The sequence below is a fragment of the Triticum urartu genome, chromosome 6, assembly GCF_003073215.2.
Source record: "Triticum urartu cultivar G1812 chromosome 6, Tu2.1, whole genome shotgun sequence".
Classification (NCBI taxonomy): Eukaryota; Viridiplantae; Streptophyta; class Magnoliopsida; order Poales; family Poaceae; genus Triticum; species Triticum urartu.
In genome coordinates, this window is record NC_053027.1 from 277,104,883 (window position 1) to 277,115,804 (window position 10,922).

A 10,922-nucleotide genomic window follows, 5' to 3' on the forward strand; every position below is an offset into this window, starting at 1 on the left:
AGCTAGAGATCATACATAACATGCAACCACATATAACAGTGCCAAGTTAGAGGGAGCACCTGTGATGGTGCACTAGGGGAGACGTGCTCATCACCAACACACCTACGTTGAGTGTGTATACATGTGTTGTGTTGAAAATCATCTTGGGGGGATGGAGGATAAGAATCTGTAGAGGCCCTACATTTGGAAGGAGCACCTTCATCCGCTGCCTTGCTAACTTCCTTCTGCTTTATTGATTTTGAATTGTCAAGTAAAACCGACAAGAAAAAGCAATAAATTCACTCTTTAGAACTCATTCTTGCATGATACTGACAATCCCTACTTTGATGTAAGGCAAACACATGATTCCAGGATGGAATAATATGAAAAACAGGACGGCATGGCATATTCACAACTGTTTGTGTAAACGCAGAAACCATTTCACCAAATAAGAAGCAATGCAAGCGACACCATGTGAAAGATGCAACCAATATGAATCTGCCAAGTTAAAAGTGTCCCATCATAAATGGCATTTCAACAAATTAGAAGTAGTGCATGCTATAAATCATATCAAAGATGCAACTAATATCACACTGCATATACTGAAGGTGTCTCGTCATATTGATTTATGCGGGATACAAAAAAACAATTGTTTTATGTGAGGACATGCTTAATAGAAAGATGTACTATGTACTAAATACAGGAAGGCATGTCACATTAACAGGTATAATGTATAAGCTATGCAAAATAGCACATGCAGTTTAACCAGATTGGAAGAATTACAATCTAGACACCATATGCAACATGCAACCACATATCACGCTACCAAGTTAGAGCAAGCACCTGCGATGCTAGTGTAGGGGAAATGCGGTAATCAACTACACAGCTACATTCACTATCTTCATCTAGCCTTGATGTTTCTTGAGAATCATGTCAGGAGGCTGACGCCGCATTCTTTAAATGAGGAGTAATCCACTTGCCTGACTGCCTCATCATAAGTGGTTGATGAGGGATACACAAGAACATTAGTTTGATGTAAGAACATGGTCAATACACAGATGTACTAGTATGTACCAAAAATAGAAAGGCATGTCATATTCAAAGGTATAATGTGTAAGCTAAGCAGATGCAATTTAACCAAATTGGAAGCAATACAAGCTTGACATCCGGCTGGAGTGGTGAGCATGATCATCTAGGACTTGAGAGCCTCGTGGGAGGCGGGCTGCTTCACCACCATCACGGCTTTTTAGTTGGCTTCCAGGTGATGCCTCTCTTTGTTGGGCTTGTCACTGGCTCGGCCAGTGCCCTGACTAGCTATTTGTCTTTTGGTGCTCATGGGATGGTGGTTCATGTAAAAAATATCTTTTCTTATCTTAATAAAGACCGACTTCGGCCTTTCGAATACAAGCTAGACACCATATGGAACATGCAACCACATATGACACCGCGAAGTTAAAGGAAGCACCTAGGATGGTGGTTCATTGCGAGCAAGGTCATCAACTCCAGAGCTACATTTACCGTCTCCATCTGCTGACACTACACCTATTATAAGGCTGAAACGTGTCTGGCCTATCCACGTACGACGCTGGAGCGACTTCTCTCTTTTTCTTTTTTGCTTCTCTCGTAGCAGCAGAGTCTGAAATACCCTTGCATAAAAACACAATAGTGAGAGTATGGGTGAAGTGTGTGCGGAACTAGTGCACTGTAAAATTAGCAGATAGCAGGTGGCTGAAAAATAAATGACAGGAGACATATGATAGCTCTACAACATTGCATGGCAAACAAAATTAAATTCTACTCCGTATGATTTTGTAATATATGAGCACAAGAAATGCAGGTACTCCTCCATCACACCAGCAAATGTGGTCATATCAAGATAACAGTCGACTGAAAAAAAATAGGTCAGTCGATTTTTTTTAATGAACCGTCCGATCTATAAGGAACGGGCAGATGGCCTTCGTCTACCTCCCGCCAGTCACTGTTGACGATCTTTCTCGAACTTCCAGCGACCACCGGCCTGGACCCCTGCCTCCGCCGCCCCGCCCTCCCCTCGACCTCACACCACCGCCATGCTTGGCAGTGCCCCCAGGCCATCCCTTTAATCCCGGCCGACCTCCAGATCGGGCGCTAGTAGCTCTAGGCCCCACACGCCCCTAAGATAAACACCGTGGCGCTGCTTCCCCGGCGTAATAGGCGGACTAGCGCCTGTTACGCTGGGGAATGCTTCCGTTAATTGGGAATCAACTGACCAGGAATTGAAATTCAGGGGGGCGACAGACCTCTTGCTAAGGTGAAATAGTATATGAGGAGAAACCTTGTGCATCACGAGTTACTAGGAACATCTAGTATCAAGAAGAAGCGGTCAACTAGTGTCTTCTATGGGATGAATACCGTGCAAGCAGACACATAAGATTTGCAAGAATAAGGGAAGAGGAGTATCATTTTCGGTTGCCGGTGTGGTCGCCTCCACATGTTGTGCCGATCTTCTTCTTTTTGCCGGGGAAACCAATGTTCTGGAGGAGGGTGCGGGCTTGGACGAACCCATGGCAAAGTTGTTGACTGTGTTGCTGTGGCCGTATGTCGGCGGAGGGGAAGCAGATCCGACGCGGCGAAGGACGGCGTAGCAGGAACAGCTCCGGTGCGATGGAGGGTGGCGAAGTTGGAGCGGCAGCGGTGAGGCGTAGGACAGCGTGGTTGAACTGGCTTAGGTACGGACGACTCGGCCTCCGTTTCAACTACTAGCCGTGGAGGGCGTTGCGGTTGAGGTTGCGGTGGACGACGACCTCGGGGTATCGGCTCTAGCGTGATGGAGGAGGGCGGCGGTTGATGGGTGGAATGGGGTGGCGGACGGAGGACGTTGGGGTTTCGCCGCTGGTGGAGAGGTAGTTTTTGTGTCCATGGATTACGAATGGGGAATCGGACGGGTGGGCGGGGGGAGGGGGAGAACCATGTTTCGGTCTGGGATGGGCTTGTTTTTGGCTTTTTGAACACAAGATTGGACGCGCTTGTTTGAAATTTGGGGAAAGTACAAGCTTTGCCCCCCTCTTAAATTTCGGACCTACTGCGGGTCGGGGGGTAGGATGGTAATCCCAGGTGTCCCAAATAGTGGGTGGGAGCGATTTCGGCCGCGTGCATGTGTGCTTAGGCGGCCATTGTGTATGAATGTTTTTCGGAGGCGGTTGCATGGCATCTAGATGAAGCTACAAACCTACCCCGGTTTACACCTTTGGACGTCGGGGCGGTAGGTTTCACGGGCCGGAGTTATTAGAAAAGTAATTTCCTTGTACTACCAAACATTGGTCTCATGCGGTTTCGAGCGAGTAGAGGCACCTTTGGCGCTTCATTCGAAATTTTGAAACACAAGCATTCACGTTTAGAGTACTCTTGAACGTTGAGGATTCACCTAAATAGACAACATTAAATTTGACCTTGTATGTTTGAAAACCTCATTAAATTATCCACTTCTTTTTGAAATTTTGACACTTGAAAATCCTATAACTACGATTATTTTGGAATGGAGGAGCTAAATTAGAATCTATTTTGTACACGACTACATATGCTATTATGTACGAAATTAGAGCAAAGATTGGTGCCCCCATAATTTAGGTATGATTTACAAATGTCATGATATCAAATTAAAATAATTGAATGGACTTCATGTTGAATTCTATTTGTTTAAACCACCTTAAGTTGAATTCAAATGTATGGTAGTTCATAGGTAGCTATTTATAATGTTCATTGTGTAACTTTTGTATGTATAATGTGCTTTACACACACAACATGAACTATACTCACGTTTATATTCGATTGCTAAAGCGATGCATTATCTGGAGTTCAAAATACTAACTATGTGGATCAATTGTGTCGAATAATAACATAGACATGCTCAAATTCTATATAATCTAGATGTCTGATGGATCAATGACCGTTCCTTGCGTGAATTGCAAATATCATGATCCCATCCTAATATTTGGATACAATTTATAGCTTTAATCAATGTGTACAACAGTCTTCTACGTGTAGTTTCGCTCTCCATCGGTGGTCTCTCACACATGCTCACACACTCTCTCCCGAGGTGTCTTTCTCGCACAAATGCTCTCGATATAACCCTCCCTCCCTCTCATAACCATTTACGACTATTTTCACTAACCTTTATCACAATCCCCATCGACCCTTTCTATATACATAGACATGCCTACGTGTCTCCTGTACGCACATTATCTTTAGGCATGTCTCTCTTGCATTGTCTCACACCTCTATTCCTAATCTACGAGTATGATTCTAGCAGAGCATTCTGTAGGATGTCCCTTAAAGTTAGGTTGGATGAATAGTAATATCATAGATAAAGGGGTTACCTTAGTCCGAGAACCTAGGGTTACAAATCCTAGCCGGCTTTGTCAGTGGACATAGAGTCCTTCACAATTATGCTATCTTTGTCTTGTACGACTAGTCATCCATGGGTCTCCCTAAATGCGTCACGGGCCGACCAATGTGGCGCAGGACGGAACCGAACGAAGGGCCTCACTCGACCCACTGGACCTCACACGGTGACACAGCCTCTGCCCCCACGTCTCGTTATCTTCTCGCACCCACACATACCAACACAGACACCACACACAAAAAAATATTCTCCTGGTGCCTCTATCCACTCCCCCTTGCATATACACACTCAAGGGAATCTCTCGCTGTGACGTCATATTCGTGTATCTCTCTCTAGACCACTCTTATTTCTCGTGCTATCTCTCCCACGCCCCCCCGCCCCCGTCGGCCGCTCTATCCATGCCTCTCTCGAATATGTAATACACACACATACCTCTCTAGGCCCTGCCAAATGCATCAACTACACATTCACACATGTTACATCACGTACCCCATTGATCTAAAAAGCCCTCTCTTCACGTTTATTTCGCATACAACATTCCTTTTGAATAAAGTGTGGCCAAAAAAAAATATTTTCGAATTTCTACATATATACAACATTACAAAGTTATATGGAGGAGTATGAACGCTTGCATTGCATGGTGCCCACAATGATATTTTATTCTGCACTGTGAATTGGTATATTTTTATACTATATATAAAGTTAGTCATAATAAAGAGAAACGAAGAGCATCTCTCTCTCCATCGCATACCCCCCCTCTACGCCCCTTTCACGTACGCACACAAACTATCTCTAGGTCCTCTAAAAGTAAGCCCCCGGCACATTCACGCATGTTTCATCTTTCTCTTCGAAGCGAAAGCATGATACGTACATTGGACTTCAGAATCCACTCATTACGGTCACCATTTACGTTTTGTGGTTATTATACAGTCACGGGCTCACCGTACAACTCTGTATTCGCTCAAGACACGACTAGTTGACCTGTTAGACGCTCCACGTGGCACCTCTAGTGTTGCATCACATTATCTCACTACCATCGGGCCCACCTGTCGGCTTGTATCTACTCTACATCTACACTCTTATAAAATACTAGCAATATGCCCATGCATTGCACGGAACATCAAGATGCATTTGTATGAGTAGTTTATCTTGTGGGAGAAAAGGATGAACAAGGGAAGGCCTTATTTGCAAGTGTGGAGAGGGGTGTGGGTATCTTTTTGCAATTGCCATAGTTTCCTTCCTATCCGTCAGATATAGATCGGACGGCCTATATTGCAGGATGGCAGGCACACGGTCATCACCGACTATGCTTTTTATAAGAGTAGGGATAAAATACACTCATATAAAAAACTGAGTTGGTGATGATGGTGTGCCTGCCATCCTGCAATATACATCGTCCGATTTATATCTGACGGATAGGAAAGAAACTATGACAATTTTGCAAAAAGGTACCCACACACCTCTCCACATTTGCAAATAAGGCCTTTCCTCATTCATCCTTTTCTCTCACAAGATAAACTAGTCATACAAATGCATCTTGATGTTACGTGCAACGCACGGGCATCTTGCTAGTAAGAATGAAAACAAACGACAAAAAAATATTGGACGGTGGTTTGAAGTCATGGCCGCGGGCATAGCGGACAGGGTGGCCTTGTATTGGTATGCTGAGCCGTCTGTTTCAACACACAGGAGCTGTTGTGGTGATTATACACACACACACACGCATGCACACGAACTGCATGCACGCAACACTCACAAGAACACATGCACCCACGCATGCACGCAACACTCACACATACACACGTAGCCACGCACGCACGCAACACTCACACGCACACATGCACGCATGCATGCACACACAAGTACACCACACGACCAACACACACTCTCACGCTCAAGTGCTCAACCTACACATGCATGCGCACACATCAGGCCCTGACAGACACATACACAACCAGGTGATTCCCACGCACAGGGTGGAGTCTTGTCGTGCCTGCGTAAATTTGTGTTTATCCGACCTTTTCCCTATGTGAACTGACAGGTGGGACCCACAAGGAACATGGTCAATTTATCTAGTCAACATGGTGCCATGCAGACTATTTGGCCGGTCAACAGAGTGCAATCTGATGCTGAACCGTGAGCAAGTGACCGTATAATCACCGCAAAATGTATATAGTGACCGTAATCAGCTTAATTTGAAGTTTGGTGAACGTATTACGCTTTTCTCTCTGTAGGTCCTCCAAATCTACATCTCCACACATTCTCGCATGTTACATCTAACAACTATGCAATACAGCACAACTACTACACTCTAACACAATAAATCATAGTCTGTGTCTTTAGTTTTACTAGATATCATATTGTTACTTAATTATTCAGCTTGCATACATTAAAATTGCCTTTGAAATGTATGGCTAGTATCATAGACCACACAGGAAAAATCCCGCCCTTTCCTGTTTAATTGGGTTTATATCGATGGATCGTGCGAAACAACAAAACTATAGTACTATATACAATACAAGTGCCAGTTCACTGGGCCGTCGTGTCGTGTACTCCTCCGTCGTAAGAGTGGAGCGCTCGCTTTCATAAATCTTCTAGTACCTTTCGTCGACATGTGGGGCATCAAGCTACAGGGTCCACGTGTCATACCGGAATACAGTGCAGAGCAGCCGGGGTGAAGTACCCAGTCATGGCGTCGGCGTAGTAATGGGCAATGAGACGTCAAATCACAAAGCTGCACCTTTCCCGCAGTTAAGTTGGAGGGACGAAGTAATAATGCTAAAAAGAAGTTGGAGGGACGAAGAAACCATCATTTCACTCGTTGCTGAATCCGCTTCTCCCTCATCTTCTTCAAGTTAACCATGTGTTGCTTCTGCCGTTGTTCTACCTCATGTGGGAAGCGAATCGGCTTGGTAAAGCACTGACATGTGGGACCGCATGTTAGCAAACCGCCAGGACAACATCCTCTAAAAATAAGAAACCTCCCCCGCCATCCGCGCGGCAAAATCACCTCCTTTTACTAATCTTGATTCTATAATTTTTTAGATCAATATAATTGAGATTTGTATAGATAGCACACAGGAGCAAAACCAAGTGGTACGGTTAAGGGCATCCACAATGTGTAGCCAAATGTGAAAATAGCTTTTGGCATCATGGGAACCATTGTGGACGGTGTTGCCAAAGCCAAAAGGATGGAACCGAAGCTCCCTGATTGATTGATTGAAGGAATAGAAAAATGCAACGTCTCTCCTCTTTCTCCCGTGCTTGGATGCATGTACAGTATAGAGGACATAGTTCACTCCCATGTCCCTTCTATCACAAATCACAAAGCAGTGAGGTGTCAAATCACAAAGCACGGACGAAGCAACCATCATTTCACTCTTCGCTGACTCCGCTTCTCCATCGTCTTCTTTGAGAAACCATCTCACCGCACTAAGCTGGACGGACGACGCTATTGTGTACGAGTAGTACTAGTACATTTACGCGTCCTTTGGTTCAACGGACTTCCTGGATGCAAATAAGGCGGTTGTCTCGGCGTGCAGGTGGCACTTGCGAACAACTTACCGTGGTCTCCCTCAATGGTGTTCTCCGTCGAACGCACTTCTCCAAACGACAATGTTCAAGATATCATTGACGTCACCACAATGGGGAAGGAAGTCAAATATAGTTACTACCTCCATTTTTTGTACACAAGGCTAGTATATCAAAATTACAATTTTCAAAGGGCCACTAACACTAATTGAGGCAAAATTGATGGGGTTTGCCTCGTACTAGCAACCAAGGACATTAATATCCCCTGCATGCATGCGGAAGTGAGAAGGTTGGTTTGCATGGCGCTGCATTAATCAAGCGATGAGAAATGAGATGGTTAGCTCTTTGGGCTTTGGAGAAAAAATACACATTAATTGACACGTGAAACGAGGATTTGTATCGATTAATCCCGCAAAGGAAAACCCTGCCTTTCTTTTTAACACTAGTACTCCTAGTACGTAGTACGTACTTATGCTGTTTGGGTCTAGGCCTTGCATTGCCATACTTCGCCACACATTTTTGCCAAGCTTGCCTAAAGTTTTCAAAATGAAAAGGAGGTACACTTGCCCACGGCTGTCGCGGTCGCACCGCACCCTCACACGGCCGCTCCTGCACGCCGTGGTCGCACCGCACCCTCACATGCAAAGTCGCTCCTGCACGCCGCAAACCCAACCAAGGGAACACACCCTCACTGACACATGATGTCGCATGTGAACAAACCAAACCGAGCCATCCTATCGCTGACACATAATTTTTGTTCATAGAGTATGTTTATCCAACCGCATGTTGGGGAGTATCCGTACGGCCCGTGCGGTGGTCTGTTGGGAAGAAGAAGAGGTGAGGAAGAAGGGTTAGGAGACGTAGGATATTCATCCAACCGGTTGAAATGGTAGACTGACCCAAGTAAGGTGACTTGCATAACAATATATGTTTTTACACAACAAAAGATCCATAAAAACAACAACATAAATAAAAACTACCACTGCTTGTGGAACGAGACGGCCTCGTCGTCTTTGGCTACCGGCGTGAACCACCCGTAGCTGCCGACGTGTGTCTCCACACCGTGGTTGTCCTTGGCCTCCAGCTACTCCTTCACGCGGACCGTGCGGGCGCTCTGCACGGACGAGAGCACCACCCGGTTCAAGTGGAGGACGTCCGGTTCTGCTTGCAGGAGGGACTCGATGGCAGTGGCATCCGTGCGCTCCGCGTCGAGTCGAGCGTCTGCCGCCGATTCAAGTCTAGGACGTTCGGTTCCGCCTGCAGGAGGGCCTCGATGAGAGCAGCATCCGCGCACTCCACGTCGAGTTAAGCCTCTGCCGCCCGATTCAAGTCTAGGACGTCTGGTTCCGCCTGCAGGAGGGCCTCGATGGCAGCGGCATCCGCGCGCTCCGCCTCAAGTTGAGCCTCCACTGCCCGGTTCACATCCACGACATCCGGTTCCGCCTGTAGGAGAGCCTCGATGGTAGCGGCATGCGCGCGCTCCGTGTTGAGTTGAGCCTCTACATCCCGGTTCTCCTTTAGTATCGCCAGGTTGAACCACTGGTCTGCCTGCACCATCGGGAACTCGGACGCCATCACAAAGTCCACGTCCATCGTCTCATACCCATTGGGGGCCTTCTGCGCCGCGACCTCCGCCCTGAACATTGGATTGGCTTCCTCCTCCTCATAGCTTGGCTCCAGAGAACTCGGGGATTGGCCGACCGCAAAGCGAACTTGGGAATGGAGGTTGTCGGTGTCAAAACCGGCGGATCTCGGGTAGGGGGTCCCGAACTGTGCGTCTAGGCCGGATGGTAATAGGAGGCAAGGGACACGAAGTTTTACCCAGGTTCGGGCCCCCTTGATGGAGGTAAAACCCTACGTCCTGCTTGATTAATATTGATGATATGGGTAGTACAAGAGTAGATCTACCACGAGATCGGAGAGGCTAAACCCTAGAAGCTAGCCTATGGTATGATTGTTGTTTTGTATGTTGTCCTACGGACTAAAACCCTCCGGTTTATATAAACACCGGAGAGGGTTAGGGTTACACAAAGTCGGTTACAATAGTAGGAGATCTACATATCCGTATCGCCAAGCTTGCCTTCCACGCCAAGGAATGTCCCTTCCGGACACGGGACGAAGTCTTCAATCTTGTATCTTCATAGTCCAGGAGTCCGGCTGAAGGTATAGTCCGGCCATCCGGACACCCCCTAATCCAGGACTCCCTCAGTAGCCCCTGAACCAGGCTTCAATGACGACAAGTCCGGCGCGCAGATTGTCTTCGGCATTGCAAGGCGGGTTCCTCCTCCAAGTACTTCATAGAAGATTTTGAACACAAAGACAGTGTCCGGCTCTGCAAAATAAGTTTCCACATATTGCCATAGAGAGAATAATATTTACACAAATCTAATCTGCTGACGTATTCCGTAGTGTGACGCACCACGGCCAAGCCTTTATTCGAATCGTTTTATTACCCCACGTCAGCGCGTCATGCGAGGCGGTTTCCTTGGCACGTCTTGTTAAAGCAGAGATCGTGTCCCCTTATTCTGGGATTCTCATCAATACGGGCGTGGGTAACCCAACCGCTTCTAGGACTCCTAGACTATAGGCATGTCCAAACGGCCACGGAGAGGACGCTTGATATTCACCTTCTTTATAAAGGGACAAGGCTTTTATTTTTTCCCTCCCGTGCTCAATCGAATCCTTCCCCCACCTCAATCTCAAACACCCAAAGTTCAGGTCAGGTGCTCCGAACCTTCAATCATGTCTGGATCTAGCCTTCAAGGCCGATGGGTGCCTTCCTCTGTCACGGAAGAAGACATCAAAAAGTTGAGGGAGGCCAGATATCTGACTGCCGAGGTTTTGCATCGGCTGCCTGCCTGAGGGCAGGCTGTCCCCTCCCCCGAACCCAACGAGAACGCCATGTTCGTCTCCCACTTCCTCCGAGGTCTAGGCCTTGCTCTGGATCCTTTCGTCAGGGGTTTGATGTTTTATTACGGGCTAGATTTCCATGATCTAGCTCCGGACTCCTTTCTTCATATCACGACATTTA